Source organism: Megalopta genalis, chromosome 9 (assembly GCF_051020955.1).
Source record: "Megalopta genalis isolate 19385.01 chromosome 9, iyMegGena1_principal, whole genome shotgun sequence".
In the NCBI taxonomy this organism is placed as follows: Eukaryota; Metazoa; Arthropoda; class Insecta; order Hymenoptera; family Halictidae; genus Megalopta; species Megalopta genalis.
Genome location: NC_135021.1, coordinates 4,115,001 through 4,140,000, shown reverse-complemented (window position 1 = coordinate 4,140,000; position 25,000 = coordinate 4,115,001). Strand labels below are relative to the sequence as shown.

Sequence of the window (25,000 nt, the reverse complement as noted above, 5' to 3'; positions counted from 1 at the left end):
TGTCAATGACAACGACACAGCATTGAAACGAGCTACACAAGCCGGTCTCTCTTGATACCAATGTAAACGAGCATTAAGTTATCTTCAGACTGCCCGATATTTTCGTCCTTTGGACTTTCCCAACGATTCCTTTTTTTCTTTTTTTTTTTTACACCACAGCGAAGACTTGAGGAAGCGTGATTAGCACGCTCGCATCCCTCCCTGTCCTACTACAACTGTGTGTGTGTGTGTGTAAAGAAAGAAAAAAGAATACATTGGCTTTCTCTCTATCGAGAAGATGGCCTACGCAACGCAGATCAAAGGCCTAATACGTGTAATATAATACGCGTCTGGCCGTGTATAAATCACGCACGAATGATCTGGTCGGGCCCAACTCTTCTCGTACGCTTATTTTTCCGTGTTGAGGCACTATCATAAAATCACACAAACCCCAACACGTGTGTGTCTTGGAAGGAAGATGGCCTACGCAACGCAGATCAAAGGCCTAATACGTGTAGTACACACGTCTGCCGTGTAAATCACGCACGAATGATCTGGTCGGGCCCAACTCTTCTCCACCACACCACATCCCAACTTTGTACATTTTTATATATTTTTGTGCGTTGGGGCACCTTCATAATCACAAACCCCAACAACACATATATCTCTCTCTCTTTGAAAGATTTGTTGTGGCCTACGCAACGCAGATCAAAGGCCTAATACGTGTAGTACACACGTCTGGCCGTGTAAATCACGCACGAATGATCTGGCGGGCTCAACAATATCTTTTTTTTTTATATGAATTCTTATCCACAAACTAATCGAATTCATTTTCTCTCCTCCTCTCCTCTCTCTTTGAGATATATTGGAACATTGTAATGATCCTTCCGCAGGTTCACCTACGGAAACCTTGTTACGACTTTTACTTCCTCTAAATAATCAAGTTTGGTCATCTTCCCGGCATCATCGGCAATGCCGAAACATTGCCGCGCACCAGTCCGAAGACCTCACTAAATCATTCAATCGGTAGTAGCGACGGGCGGTGTGTACAAAGGGCAGGGACGTAATCAACGCGAGCTTATGACTCGCGCTTACTGGGAATTCCTCGTTCATGGGGAATAATTGCAAGCCCCAATCCCTAGCACGAAGGAGGTTCAGCGGGTTACCCGGGCCTTTCGGCCAGGGAACACACGCTGATTCCTTCAGTGTAGCGCGCGTGCGGCCCAGAACATCTAAGGGCATCACAGACCTGTTATTGCTCAATCTCGTGCGGCTAGAAGCCGCCTGTCCCTCTAAGAAGATTTGTTTGTACGTTGGTAGTAAAAACCCCACCGGCAGAAGCCGAGAGCCTTCGAGATACCATAATTACGTCTATTTAGCAGGCTAGAGTCTCGTTCGTTATCGGAATTAACCAGACAAATCGCTCCACCAACTAAGAACGGCCATGCACCACCACCCACCGAATCAAGAAAGAGCTATCAATCTGTCAATCCTTCCGGTGTCCGGGCCTGGTGAGGTTTCCCGTGTTGAGTCAAATTAAGCCGCAGGCTCCACTCCTGGTGGTGCCCTTCCGTCAATTCCTTTAAGTTTCAGCTTTGCAACCATACTTCCCCCGGAACCCAAAAGCTTTGGTTTCCCGGAAGCTGCCCGCCGAGTCATCGTAGGAACTTCGGCGGATCGCTAGCTGGCATCGTTTATGGTTAGAACTAGGGCGGTATCTGATCGCCTTCGAACCTCTAACTTTCGTTCTTGATTAATGAAAACATTTTTGGCAAATGCTTTCGCTTCTGTCCGTCTTGCGACGATCCAAGAATTTCACCTCTAACGTCGCAATACGAATGCCCCCATCTGTCCCTATTAATCATTACCTCGGGGTTCCGAAAACCAACAAAATAGAACCGAGGTCCTATTCCATTATTCCATGCACACAGTATTCAGGCGAAGGTAGCCTGCTTTGAGCACTCTAATTTGTTCAAAGTAAACGTACCGGCCCACCTCGACACTCAGTGAAGAGCACCGCGATGGGATATTAGTTGGACCGCCCCGTGAAGAGCAAAGCCCACCGGTAGGACGTACCACATAATGCCAGTTAAACACCGCGAGCGATGAACCGACACTGTGACACACAGATTCAACTACGAGCTTTTTAACCGCAACAACTTTAATATACGCTATTGGAGCTGGAATTACCGCGGCTGCTGGCACCAGACTTGCCCTCCAATGGATCCTCGTTAAAGGATTTAAAGTGTACTCATTCCGATTACGGGGCCTCGGATGAGTCCCGTATCGTTATTTTTCGTCACTACCTCCCCGTGCCGGGAGTGGGTAATTTGCGCGCCTGCTGCCTTCCTTGGATGTGGTAGCCGTTTCTCAGGCTCCCTCTCCGGAATCGAACCCTGATTCCCCGTTACCCGTTACAACCATGGTAGGCGCAGAACCTACCATCGACAGTTGATAAGGCAGACATTTGAAAGATGCGTCGCCGGTGCTATAAGACCATGCGATCAGCACAAAGTTATTCAGAGTCACCAAAGCAAACGATGGACGAGTGTAAACACCCGCCACCGATTGGTTTTGATCTAATAAAAGCGTTCCTACCATCTCTGGTCGGAACTCTGTTTTGCATGTATTAGCTCTAGAATTACCACAGTTATCCAAGTAAATTTTAGTACGATCTAAGAAACCATAACTGATTTAATGAGCCATTCGCGGTTTCACCTTAATACGGCATGTACTGAGACATGCATGGCTTAATCTTTGAGACAAGCATATGACTACTGGCAGGATCAACCAGGGAACTATACAATATGTATATATAAAATGGACAAAATTTAAATCCTTTTCCATCGTCGCCTGTTTCATATATATATGTCAGGTCGACACACCATTTTTCTCTTTCAAATATGTACAAGTTTTGCCACATTCCGCGCTTGTAACATATCTTCTTTAACGCTCAATTTCTTTCATTTTTCTACCATACAGATATTTTACCGTACGCCCAAAAACGTACGTATTATATTTTTGTTCTATCATAAAATCACATTTTTCTACGTACGCCAGCTTCGTACGTTTCTATCTTTGCCTTCATAAAATCACAAGATAATTTTATCTTCAAGAGTCTCGCTATTAACATCTTGTAAGATAAATGTACGTCCCAGCTAAAACGTACAAATACTTCAAGTTAAGTAATAATATATCATCGCTATTGACAAATTTTTAAGATCCAAGACACAGTTCTCTCTATATGTTTTAATATTTTTTATGTACTCAAATATATTCAAAGGAAAAAGTACATGGGTGATGCCATAGTCGTGGAAGCGCGTACGCTCACGCTGATCTTCTGACCGCCGGAAGCACGAAACCTCTGATCTGGGCAAAATCGGCAAGCCGAGGAAGAACGGACAGGACACATGCTGGACTGGCGAGAAAGCGTGTTCTTCCGCTCGCGCTAGGCATTTCGATTTCTGACACCTCTTGATTTAAAAAATCAGTTTTTTGATAGTTTTCTCTCTCCACTGGGCTATTTCATTTTAGCCACAGTTTTCAATTGGTACGATTTGCTTCCAAATCTTACAGATGCATTTTAAAAAATTTTTCCATCGCTCGGACAGAAGAGTCGATTGCTCAGTGAGTACGAGTATACATACAAAGTGCATACGGGTAACCAACCCCGTAGGGCTTGCCACATATGGGCCATTCGGTCAAAGACACCGACCCGTGGCCACGCTGTGTGGAGAAAAGTCCGTAACGTAAACGGCACGAAACAGTCAGGACCGAAGCCCCGAAGGAGCTCTGAGACAGCTTCTCGACCGAGATCGTAGAATTGGCCCAAAACCCGCTCTGCTCCGTCCGCCTCGCACGGACCGTGTATCTCTTATAGATACCGAACGGCCGGCAAGGACGCCGGCGCCGCCGGCCGAATAGCACGCGCGCTTATGAGTGTAAACCGCTGCGGCAACAGACCGCCCGGCCGTGCTGTTGTAACATAGCGCGTGAACGAACGAAAAAAATTTTTATAGTAAACATTAAAATAAATTACACTACCGTAAACTAGACAAAAAATTACACATTTTTTCCCAATATGAAAATTTTCACAAACTTTTTAAAGTCCCATCGCATCGAGTAAACTTTTTTAATAACGCGTCCGCACGATTCTAAATGCTTAATCCATATGTGAAATCGTTCACTGATCACGAATATCGCATTTAAAAAAATTACAAAAATTTATTTTTCAAAATAATCAAAAAAAACCGAAAAATCACAAGAGTAAAGTACCATTATTTTAAACAACATGTCGTTCTAAATGCTTAATCCCTATGTAAAAAAGTTATTTAAGCAAGAATATGTAATCGAAAAAAATTAGAAAAATTTATTTTAGCCGTAAATCGAAAATAATGGGGACACCGGAGCTGTTCGAAGCGCCGAGACGCGCCGCGTACGGCCGAATATTTTCTAAGTCCCAACGTACCGATCAAGAGTAAAGTACCATTTTCCTACATTAGATTTCGTTCTAAATGCTTAATCCCTATGTAAAAACGTTAGTTAAGCAAGAATATCGTATTTTTAAAAAAATCTAATGATAGGATTTTCCAGAAAATTGAAAAAACCGAAAAATGTCAAGAGTAAAGTGCCATTTTCTGACATTAGATTTCGTTCTAAATGCTTAATCCCTATGTAGAAACGTTAGTTAAGCAAGAATATCGTATTTTTAAAAAAATCTAATGATAGGATTTTTCAGAAAATTGAAAAAACCGTAAAATGTCAAGAGTAAAGTGCCATTATTTTAAACAATGTATCGTTCTAAATGCTTAATCCCTATGTAAAAAAGTTATTTAAGCAAGAATATGTTATTGAAAAAAATTAGAAAAATTTATTTTAGCCGTAAATCGAAAATAATGGGGACACCGGAGCTGTTCGAAGCGCCGAGACGCGCCGCGTACGGCCGAATATTTTCAAAGTCCCAACGTACCGGTCAAGAGTAAAGTACCATTTTCCTACATTAGATTTCGTTCTAAATGCTTAATCCCTATGTAAAAACGTTAGTTAAGCAAGAATATCGTATTTTTAAAAAAATCTAATGATAGGATTTTCCAGAAAATTGAAAAAACCGAAAAATGTCAAGAGTAAAGTGCCATTTTCTGACATTAGATTTCGTTCTAAATGCTTAATCCCTATGTAGAAACGTTAGTTAAGCAAGAATATCGTATTTTTAAAAAAATCTAATGGTAGGATTTTTCAGAAAATTGAAAAAACCGTAAAATGTCAAGAGTAAAGTGCCCTTATTTTAAACATTATATCGTTCTAAATGCTTAATCCCTATGTAAAAAAGTTATCTAAGCAAGAATATGTTATTGAATAAAATGAGAAAAATTTATTTTAGCCGTAAATCGAAAATAATGGGTCGAGCGAATCGGTCGATTGCGCCGAGACGCGCTATGATGCAACAGACGAGCGATTGGAACGCCCGAATATTTTCAAAGTCCCAACGTACCGGTCAAGAGTAAAGTACCATTTTCCTACATTAGATTTCGTTCTAAATGCTTAATCCCTATGTAAAAACGTTAGTTAAGCAAGAATATCGTATTTTTAAAAAAATCTAATGATAGGATTTTCCAGAAAATTGAAAAAACCGAAAAATGTCAAGAGTAAAGTGCCATTTTCTGACATTAGATTTCGTTCTAAATGCTTAATCCCTATGTAGAAACGTTAGTTAAGCAAGAATATCGTATTTTTAAAAAAATCTAATGGTAGGATTTTTCAGAAAATTGAAAAAACCGTAAAATGTCAAGAGTAAAGTGCCCTTATTTTAAACATTATATCGTTCTAAATGCTTAATCCCTATGTAAAAAAGTTATCTAAGCAAGAATATGTTATTGAATAAAATGAGAAAAATTTATTTTAGCCGTAAATCGAAAATAATGGGTCGAGCGAATCGGTCGATTGCGCCGAGACGCGCTATGATGCAACAGACGAGCGATTGGAACGCCCGAATATTTTCAAAGTCCCAACGTACCGATCAAGAGTAAAGTACCATTTTCCTACATTAGATTTCGTTCTAAATGCTTAATCCCTATGTAAAAACGTTAGTTAAGCAAGAATATCGTATTTTTAAAAAAATCTAATGATAGGATTTTCCAGAAAATTGAAAAAACCGAAAAATGTCAAGAGTAAAGTGCCATTTTCTGACATTAGATTTCGTTCTAAATGCTTAATCCCTATGTAGAAACGTTAGTTAAGCAAGAATATCGTATTTTTAAAAAAATCTAATGGTAGGATTTTTCAGAAAATTGAAAAAACCGTAAAATGTCAAGAGTAAAGTGCCCTTATTTTAAACATTATATCGTTCTAAATGCTTAATCCCTATGTAAAAAAGTTATCTAAGCAAGAATATGTTATTGAATAAAATGAGAAAAATTTATTTTAGCCGTAAATCGAAAATAATGGGTCGAGCGAATCGGTCGATTGCGCCGAGACGCGCTATGATGCAACAGACGAGCGATTGGAACGCCCGAATATTTTCAAAGTCCCAACGTACCGATCAAGAGTAAAGTACCATTTTCCTACATTAGATTTCGTTCTAAATGCTTAATCCCTATGTAAAAACGTTAGTTAAGCAAGAATATCGTATTTTTAAAAAAATCTAATGATAGGATTTTCCAGAAAATTGAAAAAACCGAAAAATGTCAAGAGTAAAGTGCCATTTTCTGACATTAGATTTCGTTCTAAATGCTTAATCCCTATGTAGAAACGTTAGTTATGCAAGATTATCGTATTTTTAAAAAAATCTAATGATAGGATTTTTCAGAAAATTGAAAAAACCGTAAAATGTCAAGAGTAAAGTGCCCTTATTTTAAACATTATATCGTTCTAAATGCTTAATCCCTATGTAAAAAAGTTATCTAAGCAAGAATATGTTATTGAATAAAATGAGAAAAATTTATTTTAGCCGTAAATCGAAAATAATGGGTCGAGCGAATCGGTCGATTGCGCCGAGACGCGCTATGATGCAACAGACGAGCGATTGGAACGCCCGAATATTTTCAAAGTCCCAACGTACCGGTCAAGAGTAAAGTACCATTTTCCTACATTAGATTTCGTTCTAAATGCTTAATCCCTATGTAAAAACGTTAGTTAAGCAAGAATATCGTATTTTTAAAAAAATCTAATGATAGGATTTTCCAGAAAATTGAAAAAACCGAAAAATGTCAAGAGTAAAGTGCCATTTTCTGACATTAGATTTCGTTCTAAATGCTTAATCCCTATGTAGAAACGTTAGTTAAGCAAGATTATCGTATTTTTAAAAAAATCTAATGATAGGATTTTTCAGAAAATTGAAAAAACCGTAAAATGTCAAGAGTAAAGTGCCCTTATTTTAAACATTATATCGTTCTAAATGCTTAATCCCTATGTAAAAAAGTTATCTAAGCAAGAATATGTTATTGAATAAAATGAGAAAAATTTATTTTAGCCGTAAATCGAAAATAATGGGTCGAGCGAATCGGTCGATTGCGCCGAGACGCGCTATGATGCAACAGACGAGCGATTGGAACGCCCGAATATTTTCAAAGTCCCAACGTACCGGTCAAGAGTAAAGTACCATTTTCCTACATTAGATTTCGTTCTAAATGCTTAATCCCTATGTAAAAACGTTAGTTAAGCAAGAATATCGTATTTTTAAAAAAATCTAATGATAGGATTTTCCAGAAAATTGAAAAAACCGAAAAATGTCAAGAGTAAAGTGCCATTTTCTGACATTAGATTTCGTTCTAAATGCTTAATCCCTATGTAGAAACGTTAGTTAAGCAAGAATATCGTATTTTTAAAAAAATCTAATGGTAGGATTTTTCAGAAAATTGAAAAAACCGTAAAATGTCAAGAGTAAAGTGCCCTTATTTTAAACATTATATCGTTCTAAATGCTTAATCCCTATGTAAAAAAGTTATCTAAGCAAGAATATGTTATTGAATAAAATGAGAAAAATTTATTTTAGCCGTAAATCGAAAATAATGGGTCGAGCGAATCGGTCGATTGCGCCGAGACGCGCTATGATGCAACAGACGAGCGATTGGAACGCCCGAATGTTTTCAAAGTCCCAACGTACCGGTCAAGAGTAAAGTACCATTTTCCTACATTAGATTTCGTTCTAAATGCTTAATCCCTATGTAAAAACGTTAGTTAAGCAAGAATATCGTATTTTAAAAAAAATCTAATGATAGGATTTTCCAGAAAATTGAAAAAACCGAAAAATGTCAAGAGTAAAGTGCCATTTTCTGACATTAGATTTCGTTCTAAATGCTTAATCCCTATGTAGAAACGTTAGTTAAGCAAGATTATCGTATTTTTAAAAAAATCTAATGATAGGATTTTTCAGAAAATTGAAAAAACCGTAAAATGTCAAGAGTAAAGTGCCCTTATTTTAAACATTATATCGTTCTAAATGCTTAATCCCTATGTAAAAAAGTTATCTAAGCAAGAATATGTTATTGAATAAAATGAGAAAAATTTATTTTAGCCGTAAATCGAAAATAATGGGTCGAGCGAATCGGTCGATTGCGCCGAGACGCGCTATGATGCAACAGACGAGCGATTGGAACGCCCGAATATTTTCAAAGTCCCAACGTACCGGTCAAGAGTAAAGTACCATTTTCCTACATTAGATTTCGTTCTAAATGCTTAATCCCTATGTAAAAACGTTAGTTAAGCAAGAATATCGTATTTTTAAAAAAATCTAATGATAGGATTTTCCAGAAAATTGAAAAAACCGAAAAATGTCAAGAGTAAAGTGCCATTTTCTGACATTAGATTTCGTTCTAAATGCTTAATCCCTATGTAGAAACGTTAGTTAAGCAAGAATATCGTATTTTTAAAAAAATCTAATGGTAGGATTTTTCAGAAAATTGAAAAAACCGTAAAATGTCAAGAGTAAAGTGCCCTTATTTTAAACATTATATCGTTCTAAATGCTTAATCCCTATGTAAAAAAGTTATCTAAGCAAGAATATGTTATTGAATAAAATGAGAAAAATTTATTTTAGCCGTAAATCGAAAATAATGGGTCGAGCGAATCGGTCGATTGCGCCGAGACGCGCTATGATGCAACAGACGAGCGATTGGAACGCCCGAATATTTTCAAAGTCCCAACGTACCGGTCAAGAGTAAAGTACCATTTTCCTACATTAGATTTCGTTCTAAATGCTTAATCCCTATGTAAAAACGTTAGTTAAGCAAGAATATCGTATTTTTAAAAAAATCTAATGATAGGATTTTCCAGAAAATTGAAAAAACCGAAAAATGTCAAGAGTAAAGTGCCATTTTCTGACATTAGATTTCGTTCTAAATGCTTAATCCCTATGTAGAAACGTTAGTTAAGCAAGAATATCGTATTTTTAAAAAAATCTAATGGTAGGATTTTTCAGAAAATTGAAAAAACCGTAAAATGTCAAGAGTAAAGTGCCCTTATTTTAAACATTATATCGTTCTAAATGCTTAATCCCTATGTAAAAAAGTTATCTAAGCAAGAATATGTTATTGAATAAAATGAGAAAAATTTATTTTAGCCGTAAATCGAAAATAATGGGTCGAGCGAATCGGTCGATTGCGCCGAGACGCGCTATGATGCAACAGACGAGCGATTGGAACGCCCGAATATTTTCAAAGTCCCAACGTACCGATCAAGAGTAAAGTACCATTTTCCTACATTAGATTTCGTTCTAAATGCTTAATCCCTATGTAAAAACGTTAGTTAAGCAAGAATATCGTATTTTTAAAAAAATCTAATGATAGGATTTTCCAGAAAATTGAAAAAACCGAAAAATGTCAAGAGTAAAGTGCCATTTTCTGACATTAGATTTCGTTCTAAATGCTTAATCCCTATGTAGAAACGTTAGTTAAGCAAGAATATCGTATTTTTAAAAAAATCTAATGGTAGGATTTTTCAGAAAATTGAAAAAACCGTAAAATGTCAAGAGTAAAGTGCCCTTATTTTAAACATTATATCGTTCTAAATGCTTAATCCCTATGTAAAAAAGTTATCTAAGCAAGAATATGTTATTGAATAAAATGAGAAAAATTTATTTTAGCCGTAAATCGAAAATAATGGGTCGAGCGAATCGGTCGATTGCGCCGAGACGCGCTATGATGCAACAGACGAGCGATTGGAACGCCCGAATATTTTCAAAGTCCCAACGTACCGATCAAGAGTAAAGTACCATTTTCCTACATTAGATTTCGTTCTAAATGCTTAATCCCTATGTAAAAACGTTAGTTAAGCAAGAATATCGTATTTTTAAAAAAATCTAATGATAGGATTTTCCAGAAAATTGAAAAAACCGAAAAATGTCAAGAGTAAAGTGCCATTTTCTGACATTAGATTTCGTTCTAAATGCTTAATCCCTATGTAGAAACGTTAGTTATGCAAGATTATCGTATTTTTAAAAAAATCTAATGATAGGATTTTTCAGAAAATTGAAAAAACCGTAAAATGTCAAGAGTAAAGTGCCCTTATTTTAAACATTATATCGTTCTAAATGCTTAATCCCTATGTAAAAAAGTTATCTAAGCAAGAATATGTTATTGAATAAAATGAGAAAAATTTATTTTAGCCGTAAATCGAAAATAATGGGTCGAGCGAATCGGTCGATTGCGCCGAGACGCGCTATGATGCAACAGACGAGCGATTGGAACGCCCGAATATTTTCAAAGTCCCAACGTACCGGTCAAGAGTAAAGTACCATTTTCCTACATTAGATTTCGTTCTAAATGCTTAATCCCTATGTAAAAACGTTAGTTAAGCAAGAATATCGTATTTTAAAAAAAATCTAATGATAGGATTTTCCAGAAAATTGAAAAAACCGAAAAATGTCAAGAGTAAAGTGCCATTTTCTGACATTAGATTTCGTTCTAAATGCTTAATCCCTATGTAGAAACGTTAGTTAAGCAAGATTATCGTATTTTTAAAAAAATCTAATGATAGGATTTTTCAGAAAATTGAAAAAACCGTAAAATGTCAAGAGTAAAGTGCCCTTATTTTAAACATTATATCGTTCTAAATGCTTAATCCCTATGTAAAAAAGTTATCTAAGCAAGAATATGTTATTGAATAAAATGAGAAAAATTTATTTTAGCCGTAAATCGAAAATAATGGGTCGAGCGAATCGGTCGATTGCGCCGAGACGCGCTATGATGCAACAGACGAGCGATTGGAACGCCCGAATATTTTCAAAGTCCCAACGTACCGGTCAAGAGTAAAGTACCATTTTCCTACATTAGATTTCGTTCTAAATGCTTAATCCCTATGTAAAAACGTTAGTTAAGCAAGAATATCGTATTTTTAAAAAAATCTAATGATAGGATTTTCCAGAAAATTGAAAAAACCGAAAAATGTCAAGAGTAAAGTGCCATTTTCTGACATTAGATTTCGTTCTAAATGCTTAATCCCTATGTAGAAACGTTAGTTAAGCAAGAATATCGTATTTTTAAAAAAATCTAATGGTAGGATTTTTCAGAAAATTGAAAAAACCGTAAAATGTCAAGAGTAAAGTGCCCTTATTTTAAACATTATATCGTTCTAAATGCTTAATCCCTATGTAAAAAAGTTATCTAAGCAAGAATATGTTATTGAATAAAATGAGAAAAATTTATTTTAGCCGTAAATCGAAAATAATGGGTCGAGCGAATCGGTCGATTGCGCCGAGACGCGCTATGATGCAACAGACGAGCGATTGGAACGCCCGAATATTTTCAAAGTCCCAACGTACCGGTCAAGAGTAAAGTACCATTTTCCTACATTAGATTTCGTTCTAAATGCTTAATCCCTATGTAAAAACGTTAGTTAAGCAAGAATATCGTATTTTAAAAAAAATCTAATGATAGGATTTTCCAGAAAATTGAAAAAACCGAAAAATGTCAAGAGTAAAGTGCCATTTTCTGACATTAGATTTCGTTCTAAATGCTTAATCCCTATGTAGAAACGTTAGTTAAGCAAGATTATCGTATTTTTAAAAAAATCTAATGATAGGATTTTTCAGAAAATTGAAAAAACCGTAAAATGTCAAGAGTAAAGTGCCCTTATTTTAAACATTATATCGTTCTAAATGCTTAATCCCTATGTAAAAAAGTTATCTAAGCAAGAATATGTTATTGAATAAAATGAGAAAAATTTATTTTAGCCGTAAATCGAAAATAATGGGTCGAGCGAATCGGTCGATTGCGCCGAGACGCGCTATGATGCAACAGACGAGCGATTGGAACGCCCGAATATTTTCAAAGTCCCAACGTACCGGTCAAGAGTAAAGTACCATTTTCCTACATTAGATTTCGTTCTAAATGCTTAATCCCTATGTAAAAACGTTAGTTAAGCAAGAATATCGTATTTTTAAAAAAATCTAATGATAGGATTTTCCAGAAAATTGAAAAAACCGAAAAATGTCAAGAGTAAAGTGCCATTTTCTGACATTAGATTTCGTTCTAAATGCTTAATCCCTATGTAGAAACGTTAGTTAAGCAAGAATATCGTATTTTTAAAAAAATCTAATGGTAGGATTTTTCAGAAAATTGAAAAAACCGTAAAATGTCAAGAGTAAAGTGCCCTTATTTTAAACATTATATCGTTCTAAATGCTTAATCCCTATGTAAAAAAGTTATCTAAGCAAGAATATGTTATTGAATAAAATGAGAAAAATTTATTTTAGCCGTAAATCGAAAATAATGGGTCGAGCGAATCGGTCGATTGCGCCGAGACGCGCTATGATGCAACAGACGAGCGATTGGAACGCCCGAATGTTTTCAAAGTCCCAACGTACCGGTCAAGAGTAAAGTACCATTTTCCTACATTAGATTTCGTTCTAAATGCTTAATCCCTATGTAAAAACGTTAGTTAAGCAAGAATATCGTATTTTAAAAAAAATCTAATGATAGGATTTTCCAAAAAATTGAAAAAACCGAAAAATGTCAAGAGTAAAGTGCCATTTTCTGACATTAGATTTCGTTCTAAATGCTTAATCCCTATGTAGAAACGTTAGTTAAGCAAGATTATCGTATTTTTAAAAAAATCTAATGATAGGATTTTTCAGAAAATTGAAAAAACCGTAAAATGTCAAGAGTAAAGTGCCCTTATTTTAAACATTATATCGTTCTAAATGCTTAATCCCTATGTAAAAAAGTTATCTAAGCAAGAATATGTTATTGAATAAAATGAGAAAAATTTATTTTAGCCGTAAATCGAAAATAATGGGTCGAGCGAATCGGTCGATTGCGCCGAGACGCGCTATGATGCAACAGACGAGCGATTGGAACGCCCGAATATTTTCAAAGTCCCAACGTACCGGTCAAGAGTAAAGTACCATTTTCCTACATTAGATTTCGTTCTAAATGCTTAATCCCTATGTAAAAACGTTAGTTAAGCAAGAATATCGTATTTTTAAAAAAATCTAATGATAGGATTTTCCAGAAAATTGAAAAAACCGAAAAATGTCAAGAGTAAAGTGCCATTTTCTGACATTAGATTTCGTTCTAAATGCTTAATCCCTATGTAGAAACGTTAGTTAAGCAAGAATATCGTATTTTTAAAAAAATCTAATGGTAGGATTTTTCAGAAAATTGAAAAAACCGTAAAATGTCAAGAGTAAAGTGCCCTTATTTTAAACATTATATCGTTCTAAATGCTTAATCCCTATGTAAAAAAGTTATCTAAGCAAGAATATGTTATTGAATAAAATGAGAAAAATTTATTTTAGCCGTAAATCGAAAATAATGGGTCGAGCGAATCGGTCGATTGCGCCGAGACGCGCTATGATGCAACAGACGAGCGATTGGAACGCCCGAATATTTTCAAAGTCCCAACGTACCGGTCAAGAGTAAAGTACCATTTTCCTACATTAGATTTCGTTCTAAATGCTTAATCCCTATGTAAAAACGTTAGTTAAGCAAGAATATCGTATTTTTAAAAAAATCTAATGATAGGATTTTCCAGAAAATTGAAAAAACCGAAAAATGTCAAGAGTAAAGTACCATTTTCCTACATTAGATTTCGTTCTAAATGCTTAATCCCTATGTAAAAACGTTAGTTAAGCAAGAATATCGTATTTTTAAAAAAATCTAATGATAGGATTTTCCAGAAAATTGAAAAAACCGAAAAATGTCAAGAGTAAAGTGCCATTTTCTGACATTAGATTTCGTTCTAAATGCTTAATCCCTATGTAGAAACGTTAGTTAAGCAAGAATATCGTATTTTTAAAAAAATCTAATGGTAGGATTTTTCAGAAAATTGAAAAAACCGTAAAATGTCAAGAGTAAAGTGCCCTTATTTTAAACATTATATCGTTCTAAATGCTTAATCCCTATGTAAAAAAGTTATCTAAGCAAGAATATGTTATTGAATAAAATGAGAAAAATTTATTTTAGCCGTAAATCGAAAATAATGGGTCGAGCGAATCGGTCGATTGCGCCGAGACGCGCTATGATGCAACAGACGAGCGATTGGAACGCCCGAATATTTTCAAAGTCCCAACGTACCGGTCAAGAGTAAAGTACCATTTTCCTACATTAGATTTCGTTCTAAATGCTTAATCCCTATGTAAAAACGTTAGTTAAGCAAGAATATCGTATTTTTAAAAAAATCTAATGATAGGATTTTCCAGAAAATTGAAAAAACCGAAAAATGTCAAGAGTAAAGTACCATTTTCCTACATTAGATTTCGTTCTAAATGCTTAATCCCTATGTAAAAACGTTAGTTAAGCAAGAATATCGTATTTTTAAAAAAATCTAATGATAGGATTTTCCAGAAAATTGAAAAAACCGAAAAATGTCAAGAGTAAAGTGCCATTTTCTGACATTAGATTTCGTTCTAAATGCTTAATCCCTATGTAGAAACGTTAGTTAAGCAAGAATATCGTATTTTTAAAAAAATCTAATGATAGGATTTTCCAGAAAATTGAAAAAACCGTAAAATGTCAAGAGTAAAGTGCCCTTATTTTAAACAATGTATCGTTCTAAATGCTTAATCCATATGTAAAAAAGTTATTTAAGCAGGAATATGTTATTGAATAAAATGAGAAAAATTTATTTTAGCCGTAAATCGAAAATAATGGATCGAGCGAATCGGTCGATTGCGCCGAGACGCGCTATGATGCAACAGACGAGCGATTGGAACGCCCGAATATTTTCAAAGTCCCAACGTACCGATCAAGAGTAAAGTACCATTTTCCTACATTAGATTTCGTTCTAAATGCTTAATCCCTATGTAAAAACGTTAGTTAAGCAAGAATATCGTATTTTTAAAAAAATCTAATGATAGGATTTTCCAGAAAATTGAAAAAACCGAAAAATGTCAAGAGTAAAGTGCCATTTTCTGACATTAGATTTCGTTCTAAATGCTTAATCCCTATGTAGAAACGTTAGTTAAGCAAGAATATCGTATTTTTAAAAAAATCTAATGGTAGGATTTTTCAGAAAATTGAAAAAACCGTAAAATGTCAAGAGTAAAGTGCCCTTATTTTAAACATTATATCGTTCTAAATGCTTAATCCCTATGTAAAAAAGTTATCTAAGCAAGAATATGTTATTGAATAAAATGAGAAAAATTTATTTTAGCCGTAAATCGAAAATAATGGGTCGAGCGAATCGGTCGATTGCGCCGAGACGCGCTATGATGCAACAGACGAGCGATTGGAACGCCCGAATATTTTCAAAGTCCCAACGTACCGGTCAAGAGTAAAGTACCATTTTCCTACATTAGATTTCGTTCTAAATGCTTAATCCCTATGTAAAAACGTTAGTTAAGCAAGAATATCGTATTTTTAAAAAAATCTAATGATAGGATTTTCCAGAAAATTGAAAAAACCGAAAAATGTCAAGAGTAAAGTACCATTTTCCTACATTAGATTTCGTTCTAAATGCTTAATCCCTATGTAAAAACGTTAGTTAAGCAAGAATATCGTATTTTTAAAAAAATCTAATGATAGGATTTTCCAGAAAATTGAAAAAACCGAAAAATGTCAAGAGTAAAGTGCCATTTTCTGACATTAGATTTCGTTCTAAATGCTTAATCCCTATGTAGAAACGTTAGTTAAGCAAGAATATCGTATTTTTAAAAAAATCTAATGGTAGGATTTTTCAGAAAATTGAAAAAACCGTAAAATGTCAAGAGTAAAGTGCCCTTATTTTAAACATTATATCGTTCTAAATGCTTAATCCCTATGTAAAAAAGTTATCTAAGCAAGAATATGTTATTGAATAAAATGAGAAAAATTTATTTTAGCCGTAAATCGAAAATAATGGGTCGAGCGAATCGGTCGATTGCGCCGAGACGCGCTATGATGCAACAGACGAGCGATTGGAACGCCCGAATATTTTCAAAGTCCCAACGTACCGGTCAAGAGTAAAGTACCATTTTCCTACATTAGATTTCGTTCTAAATGCTTAATCCCTATGTAAAAACGTTAGTTAAGCAAGAATATCGTATTTTTAAAAAAATCTAATGATAGGATTTTCCAGAAAATTGAAAAAACCGAAAAATGTCAAGAGTAAAGTACCATTTTCCTACATTAGATTTCGTTCTAAATGCTTAATCCCTATGTAAAAACGTTAGTTAAGCAAGAATATCGTATTTTTAAAAAAATCTAATGATAGGATTTTCCAGAAAATTGAAAAAACCGAAAAATGTCAAGAGTAAAGTGCCATTTTCTGACATTAGATTTCGTTCTAAATGCTTAATCCCTATGTAGAAACGTTAGTTAAGCAAGAATATCGTATTTTTAAAAAAATCTAATGGTAGGATTTTTCAGAAAATTGAAAAAACCGTAAAATGTCAAGAGTAAAGTGCCCTTATTTTAAACATTATATCGTTCTAAATGCTTAATCCCTATGTAAAAAAGTTATCTAAGCAAGAATATGTTATTGAATAAAATGAGAAAAATTTATTTTAGCCGTAAATCGAAAATAATGGGTCGAGCGAATCGGTCGATTGCGCCGAGACGCGCTATGATGCAACAGACGAGCGATTGGAACGCCCGAATATTTTCAAAGTCCCAACGTACCGGTCAAGAGTAAAGTACCATTTTCCTACATTAGATTTCGTTCTAAATGCTTAATCCCTATGTAAAAACGTTAGTTAAGCAAGAATATCGTATTTTTAAAAAAATCTAATGATAGGATTTTCCAGAAAATTGAAAAAACCGAAAAATGTCAAGAGTAAAGTGCCATTTTCTGACATTAGATTTCGTTCTAAATGCTTAATCCCTATGTAGAAACGTTAGTTAAGCAAGAATATCGTATTTTTAAAAAAATCTAATGGTAGGATTTTTCAGAAAATTGAAAAAACCGTAAAATGTCAAGAGTAAAGTGCCCTTATTTTAAACATTATATCGTTCTAAATGCTTAATCCCTATGTAAAAAAGTTATCTAAGCAAGAATATGTTATTGAATAAAATGAGAAAAATTTATTTTAGCCGTAAATCGAAAATAATGGGTCGAGCGAATCGGTCGATTGCGCCGAGACGCGCTATGATGCAACAGACGAGCGATTGGAACGCCCGAATATTTTCAAAGTCCCAACGTACCGATCAAGAGTAAAGTACCATTTTCCTACATTAGATTTCGTTCTAAATGCTTAATCCCTATGTAAAAACGTTAGTTAAGCAAGAATATCGTATTTTTAAAAAAATCTAATGATAGGATTTTCCAGAAAATTGAAAAAACCGAAAAATGTCAAGAGTAAAGTGCCATTTTCTGACATTAGATTTCGTTCTAAATGCTTAATCCCTATGTAGAAACGTTAGTTAAGCAAGAATATCGTATTTTTAAAAAAATCTAATGGTAGGATTTTTCAGAAAATTGAAAAAACCGTAAAATGTCAAGAGTAAAGTGCCCTTATTTTAAACATTATATCGTTCTAAATGCTTAATCCCTATGTAAAAAAGTTATCTAAGCAAGAATATGTTATTGAATAAAATGAGAAAAATTTATTTTAGCCGTAAATCGAAAATAATGGGTCGAGCGAATCGGTCGATTGCGCCGAGACGCGCTATGATGCAACAGACGAGCGATTGGAACGCCCGAATATTTTCAAAGTCCCAACGTACCGGTCAAGAGTAAAGTACCATTTTCCTACATTAGATTTCGTTCTAAATGCTTAATCCCTATGTAAAAACGTTAGTTAAGCAAGAATATCGTATTTTTAAAAAAATCTAATGATAGGATTTTCCAGAAAATTGAAAAAACCGAAAAATGTCAAGAGTAAAGTACCATTTTCCTACATTAGATTTCGTTCTAAATGCTTAATCCCTATGTAAAAACGTTAGTTAAGCAAGAATATCGTATTTTTAAAAAAATCTAATGATAGGATTTTCCAGAAAATTGAAAAAACCGAAAAATGTCAAGAGTAAAGTGCCATTTTCTGACATTAGATTTCGTTCTAAATGCTTAATCCCTATGTAGAAACGTTAGTTAAGCAAGAATATCGTATTTTTAAAAAAATCTAATGGTAGGATTTTTCAGAAAATTGAAAAAACCGTAAAATGTCAAGAGTAAAGTGCCCTTATTTTAAACATTATATCGTTCTAAATGCTTAATCCCTATGTAAAAAAGTTATCTAAGCAAGAATATGTTATTGAATAAAATGAGAAAAATTTATTTTAGCCGTAAATCGAAAATAATGGGTCGAGCGAATCGGTCGATTGCGCCGAGACGCGCTATGATGCAACAGACGAGCGATTGGAACGCCCGAATATTTTCAAAGTCCCAACGTACCGGTCAAGAGTAAAGTACCATTTTCCTACATTAGATTTCGTTCTAAATGCTTAATCCCTATGTAAAAACGTTAGTTAAGCAAGAATATCGTATTTTTAAAAAAATCTAATGATAGGATTTTCCAGAAAATTGAAAAAACCGAAAAATGTCAAGAGTAAAGTACCATTTTCCTACATTAGATTTCGTTCTAAATGCTTAATCCCTATGTAAAAACGTTAGTTAAGCAAGAATATCGTATTTTTAAAAAAATCTAATGATAGGATTTTCCAGAAAATTGAAAAAACCGAAAAATGTCAAGAGTAAAGTGCCATTTTCTGACATTAGATTTCGTTCTAAATGCTTAATCCCTATGTAGAAACGTTAGTTAAGCAAGAATATCGTATTTTTAAAAAAATCTAATGGTAGGATTTTTCAGAAAATTGAAAAAACCGTAAAATGTCAAGAGTAAAGTGCCCTTATTTTAAACATTATATCGTTCTAAATGCTTAATCCCTATGTAAAAAAGTTATCTAAGCAAGAATATGTTATTGAATAAAATGAGAAAAATTTATTTTAGCCGTAAATCGAAAATAATGGGTCGAGCGAATCGGTCGATTGCGCCGAGACGCGCTATGATGCAACAGACGAGCGATTGGAACGCCCGAATATTTTCAAAGTCCCAACGTACCGGTCAAGAGTAAAGTACCATTTTCCTACATTAGATTTCGTTCTAAATGCTTAATCCCTATGTAAAAACGTTAGTTAAGCAAGAATATCGTATTTTTAAAAAAATCTAATGATAGGATTTTCCAGAAAATTGAAAAAACCGAAAAATGTCAAGAGTAAAGTACCATTTTCCTACATTAGATTTCGTTCTAAATGCTTAATCCCTATGTAAAAACGTTAGTTAAGCAAGAATATCGTATTTTTAAAAAAATCTAATGATAGGATTTTCCAGAAAATTGAAAAAACCGAAAAATGTCAAGAGTAAAGTGCCATTTTCTGACATTAGATTTCGTTCTAAATGCTTAATCCCTATGTAGAAACGTTAGTTAAGCAAGAATATCGTATTTTTAAAAAAATCTAATGGTAGGATTTTTCAGAAAATTGAAAAAACCGTAAAATGTCAAGAGTAAAGTGCCCTTATTTTAAACATTATATCGTTCTAAATGCTTAATCCCTATGTAAAAAAGTTATCTAAGCAAGAATATGTTATTGAATAAAATGAGAAAAATTTATTTTAGCCGTAAATCGAAAATAATGGGTCGAGCGAATCGGTCGATTGCGCCGAGACGCGCTATGATGCAACAGACGAGCGATTGGAACGCCCGAATATTTTCAAAGTCCCAACGTACCGGTCAAGAGTAAAGTACCATTTTCCTACATTAGATTTCGTTCTAAATGCTTAATCCCTATGTAAAAACGTTAGTTAAGCAAGAATATCGTATTTTTAAAAAAATCTAATGATAGGATTTTCCAGAAAATTGAAAAAACCGAAAAATGTCAAGAGTAAAGTGCCATTTTCTGACATTAGATTTCGTTCTAAATGCTTAATCCCTATGTAGAAACGTTAGTTAAGCAAGAATATCGTATTTTTAAAAAAATCTAATGGTAGGATTTTTCAGAAAATTGAAAAAACCGTAAAATGTCAAGAGTAAAGTGCCCTTATTTTAAACATTATATCGTTCTAAATGCTTAATCCCTATGTAAAAAAGTTATCTAAGCAAGAATATGTTATTGAATAAAATGAGAAAAATTTATTTTAGCCGTAAATCGAAAATAATGGGTCGAGCGAATCGGTCGATTGCGCCGAGACGCGCTATGATGCAACAGACGAGCGATTGGAACGCCCGAATATTTTCAAAGTCCCAACGTACCGATCAAGAGTAAAGTACCATTTTCCTACATTAGATTTCGTTCTAAATGCTTAATCCCTATGTAAAAACGTTAGTTAAGCAAGAATATCGTATTTTTAAAAAAATCTAATGATAGGATTTTCCAGAAAATTGAAAAAACCGAAAAATGTCAAGAGTAAAGTGCCATTTTCTGACATTAGATTTCGTTCTAAATGCTTAATCCCTATGTAGAAACGTTAGTTAAGCAAGAATATCGTATTTTTAAAAAAATCTAATGGTAGGATTTTTCAGAAAATTGAAAAAACCGTAAAATGTCAAGAGTAAAGTGCCCTTATTTTAAACATTATATCGTTCTAAATGCTTAATCCCTATGTAAAAAAGTTATCTAAGCAAGAATATGTTATTGAATAAAATGAGAAAAATTTATTTTAGCCGTAAATCGAAAATAATGGGTCGAGCGAATCGGTCGATTGCGCCGAGACGCGCTATGATGCAACAGACGAGCGATTGGAACGCCCGAATATTTTCAAAGTCCCAACGTACCGGTCAAGAGTAAAGTACCATTTTCCTACATTAGATTTCGTTCTAAATGCTTAATCCCTATGTAAAAACGTTAGTTAAGCAAGAATATCGTATTTTTAAAAAAATCTAATGATAGGATTTTCCAGAAAATTGAAAAAACCGAAAAATGTCAAGAGTAAAGTACCATTTTCCTACATTAGATTTCGTTCTAAATGCTTAATCCCTATGTAAAAACGTTAGTTAAGCAAGAATATCGTATTTTTAAAAAAATCTAATGATAGGATTTTCCAGAAAATTGAAAAAACCGAAAAATGTCAAGAGTAAAGTGCCATTTTCTGACATTAGATTTCGTTCTAAATGCTTAATCCCTATGTAGAAACGTTAGTTAAGCAAGAATATCGTATTTTTAAAAAAATCTAATGGTAGGATTTTTCAGAAAATTGAAAAAACCGTAAAATGTCAAGAGTAAAGTGCCCTTATTTTAAACATTATATCGTTCTAAATGCTTAATCCCTATGTAAAAAAGTTATCTAAGCAAGAATATGTTATTGAATAAAATGAGAAAAATTTATTTTAGCCGTAAATCGAAAATAATGGGTCGAGCGAATCGGTCGATTGCGCCGAGACGCGCTATGATGCAACAGACGAGCGATTGGAACGCCCGAATATTTTCAAAGTCCCAACGTACCGGTCAAGAGTAAAGTACCATTTTCCTACATTAGATTTCGTTCTAAATGCTTAATCCCTATGTAAAAACGTTAGTTAAGCAAGAATATCGTATTTTTAAAAAAATCTAATGATAGGATTTTCCAGAAAATTGAAAAAACCGAAAAATGTCAAGAGTAAAGTACCATTTTCCTACATTAGATTTCGTTCTAAATGCTTAATCCCTATGTAAAAACGTTAGTTAAGCAAGAATATCGTATTTTTAAAAAAATCTAATGATAGGATTTTCCAGAAAATTGAAAAAACCGAAAAATGTCAAGAGTAAAGTGCCATTTTCTGACATTAGATTTCGTTCTAAATGCTTAATCCCTATGTAGAAACGTTAGTTAAGCAAGAATATCGTATTTTTAAAAAAATCTAATGATAGGATTTTCCAGAAAATTGAAAAAACCGTAAAATGTCAAGAGTAAAGTGCCCTTATTTTAAACAATGTATCGTTCTAAATGCTTAATCCATATGTAAAAAAGTTATTTAAGCAGGAATATGTTATTGAATAAAATGAGAAAAATTTATTTTAGCCGTAAATCGAAAATAATGGATCGAGCGAATCGGTCGATTGCGCCGAGACGCGCTATGATGCAACAGACGAGCGATTGGAACGCCCGAATATTTTCAAAGTCCCAACGTACCGATCAAGAGTAAAGTACCATTTTCCTACATTAGATTTCGTTCTAAATGCTTAATCCCTATGTAAAAACGTTAGTTAAGCAAGAATATCGTATTTTTAAAAAAATCTAATGATAGGATTTTCCAGAAAATTGAAAAAACCGAAAAATGTCAAGAGTAAAGTGCCATTTTCTGACATTAGATTTCGTTCTAAATGCTTAATCCCTATGTAGAAACGTTAGTTAAGCAAGAATATCGTATTTTTAAAAAAATCTAATGGTAGGATTTTTCAGAAAATTGAAAAAACCGTAAAATGTCAAGAGTAAAGTGCCCTTATTTTAAACATTATATCGTTCTAAATGCTTAATCCCTATGTAAAAAAGTTATCTAAGCAAGAATATGTTATTGAATAAAATGAGAAAAATTTATTTTAGCCGTAAATCGAAAAAAAGACTGTTCGTTTCTCTGTCTCACTCGCGCGATCGAAGTATTGATGTTTCCCGGCAAAGTAATGGGATATTAATTAAACTTTATACACGAAATTACTCGTTTTGATCCCCGCTACACAGCCGTATACTTTTTATAATTTTGTGGAATCGGGAACCTTGAAATATTTAACATAACGCGGATCGACTGTCTCTGTCTCTTTCTAGATCGGAATAATCGATGTTTCCCGGCAAACTATTGGGAGATTAATTAAACTTTATACATGAAATTACTCGTTTTGGTCCCCGCTACACAGCCGTATACTTTTTATAATTTTGTGGAATCGGGAACCTTGAAATATTTAACATAACGCGGATCGACTGTCTCTGTCTCTTTCTAGATCGGAATTATCGATGTTTCCCGGAAAACTATTCGGAGATTAATTAAACTTTATACACGAAATTACTCGTTTTGATCCCCGCTACACAGCCGTATACTTTTTATAATTTTGTGGAATCGGTAACCTTGAGATATTTAACATAACGCGGATCGACTGTCTCTGTCTCTTTCTAGATCGGAATTATCGATGTTTCCCGGCAAACTATTGGGAGATTATTTAAACTTTATACATGAAATTACTCGTTTTGATCCCCGCTACACAGCCGTATACTTTTTATAATTTTGTGGAATCGGTAACCTGGAGATATTTAACATAACGCGGATCGACTGTCTCTGTCTCTTTCTAGATCGGAATAATCGATGTTTCCCGGCAAACTATTGGGAGATTAATTAAACTTTATACATGAAATTACTCGTTTTGGTCCCCGCTACACAGCCGTATACTTTTTATAATTTTGTGGAATCGGTAACCTTGAGATATTTAACATAACGCGGATCGACTGTCTCTGTCTCTTTCTAGATCGGAATTATCGATGTTTCCCGGCAAACTATTGGGAGATTATTTAAACTTTATACATGAAATTACTCGTTTTGGTCCCCGCTACACAGCCGTATACTTTTTATAATTTTGTGGAATCGGGAACCTTGAAATATTTAACATAACGCGGATCGACTGTCTCTGTCTCTTTCTAGATCGGAATTATCGATGTTTCCCGGCAAACTATTGGGAGATTATTTAAACTTTATACATGAAATTACTCGTTTTGATCCCCGCTACACAGCCGTATACTTTTTATAATTTTGTGGAATCGGTAACCTGGAGATATTTAACATAACGCGGATCGACTGTCTCTGTCTCTTTCTAGATCGGAATAATCGATGTTTCCCGGCAAACTAATGGGAGTTTAATTAAACTTTATGCATCAAATCATTCAGTTTGACTCCTGCAACACAACCAAACACTCTCTGTAATTTTCTGAACTGAAAAACCACTGAAATTGCGCTCGAAATGCGGAGCGACGGGTCGACGCGTCTGCACTGTGCGACAGCTAGTCAAAACGTCCGAACAGCGTATTGTTTTCGATCTCTTGGTATAATATTCGTATTCCTTGCTGTGTATAGCTTCCGATCGATTATTGCAATGGTCAAAGTTCCAGCGGCGTAATGCTTTCCATAAGATTACATTAATATAACCAGCGGCATATTGCTTTCTATCTTGTAATGAAAATTTTATAACCAAGTACCAGCGGCGTATTGCTTCGTACCAGCGGCGTATTGCTTTTTTACCAGCGGCGTATTGTTTCGTACCAGCGGCGTATTGCTTTTTTTTCCAGCGGCGTATTGGTTCGTACCAGCGGCGTATTGCTTTTTTTCCAGCGGCGTATTGCTTTTTTTCCAGCGGCGTATTGGTTCGTACCAGCGGCGTATTGCTTTTTTTTCCAGCGGCGTATTGTTTCGTACCAGCGGCGTATTGCTTTCCGTAACCTCGAAAAACACAAAGTGCCAGCGGCGTGTTGCTTTGGAAAATAGAGCCAACATCAGCGGCATTCCGGCCTGTGCTCGGTTGGGCACGGAAACGCGACTGACCAATAGGAAGGTTAATTTTCGCCGAATGCAACGTCTGATCTTTCTATATCATGGTTTTGCAACGTCTGATCTTTCTAAATCGCGATAGTGCAACGCTTGATCCTTCTAAATCGCGTTAGTGCAACGCTTGATCCTTCTAAATCGCGTTAGTGCAACGCTTGATCGTTCTATATCGC

General features: G+C 34.5%; 1 non-coding gene across 1 annotated transcript; it reads right to left on the bottom strand.

Moving 5' to 3' along the window:
• Window positions 1-855: 855 nt before the first annotated feature.
• Window positions 856-2,776, bottom strand: LOC143260100 (small subunit ribosomal RNA). The gene has a single exon (XR_013034190.1). It is a non-coding gene; the product is annotated as a small subunit ribosomal RNA (ribosomal RNA).
• Window positions 2,777-25,000: the final 22,224 nt, after the last annotated feature.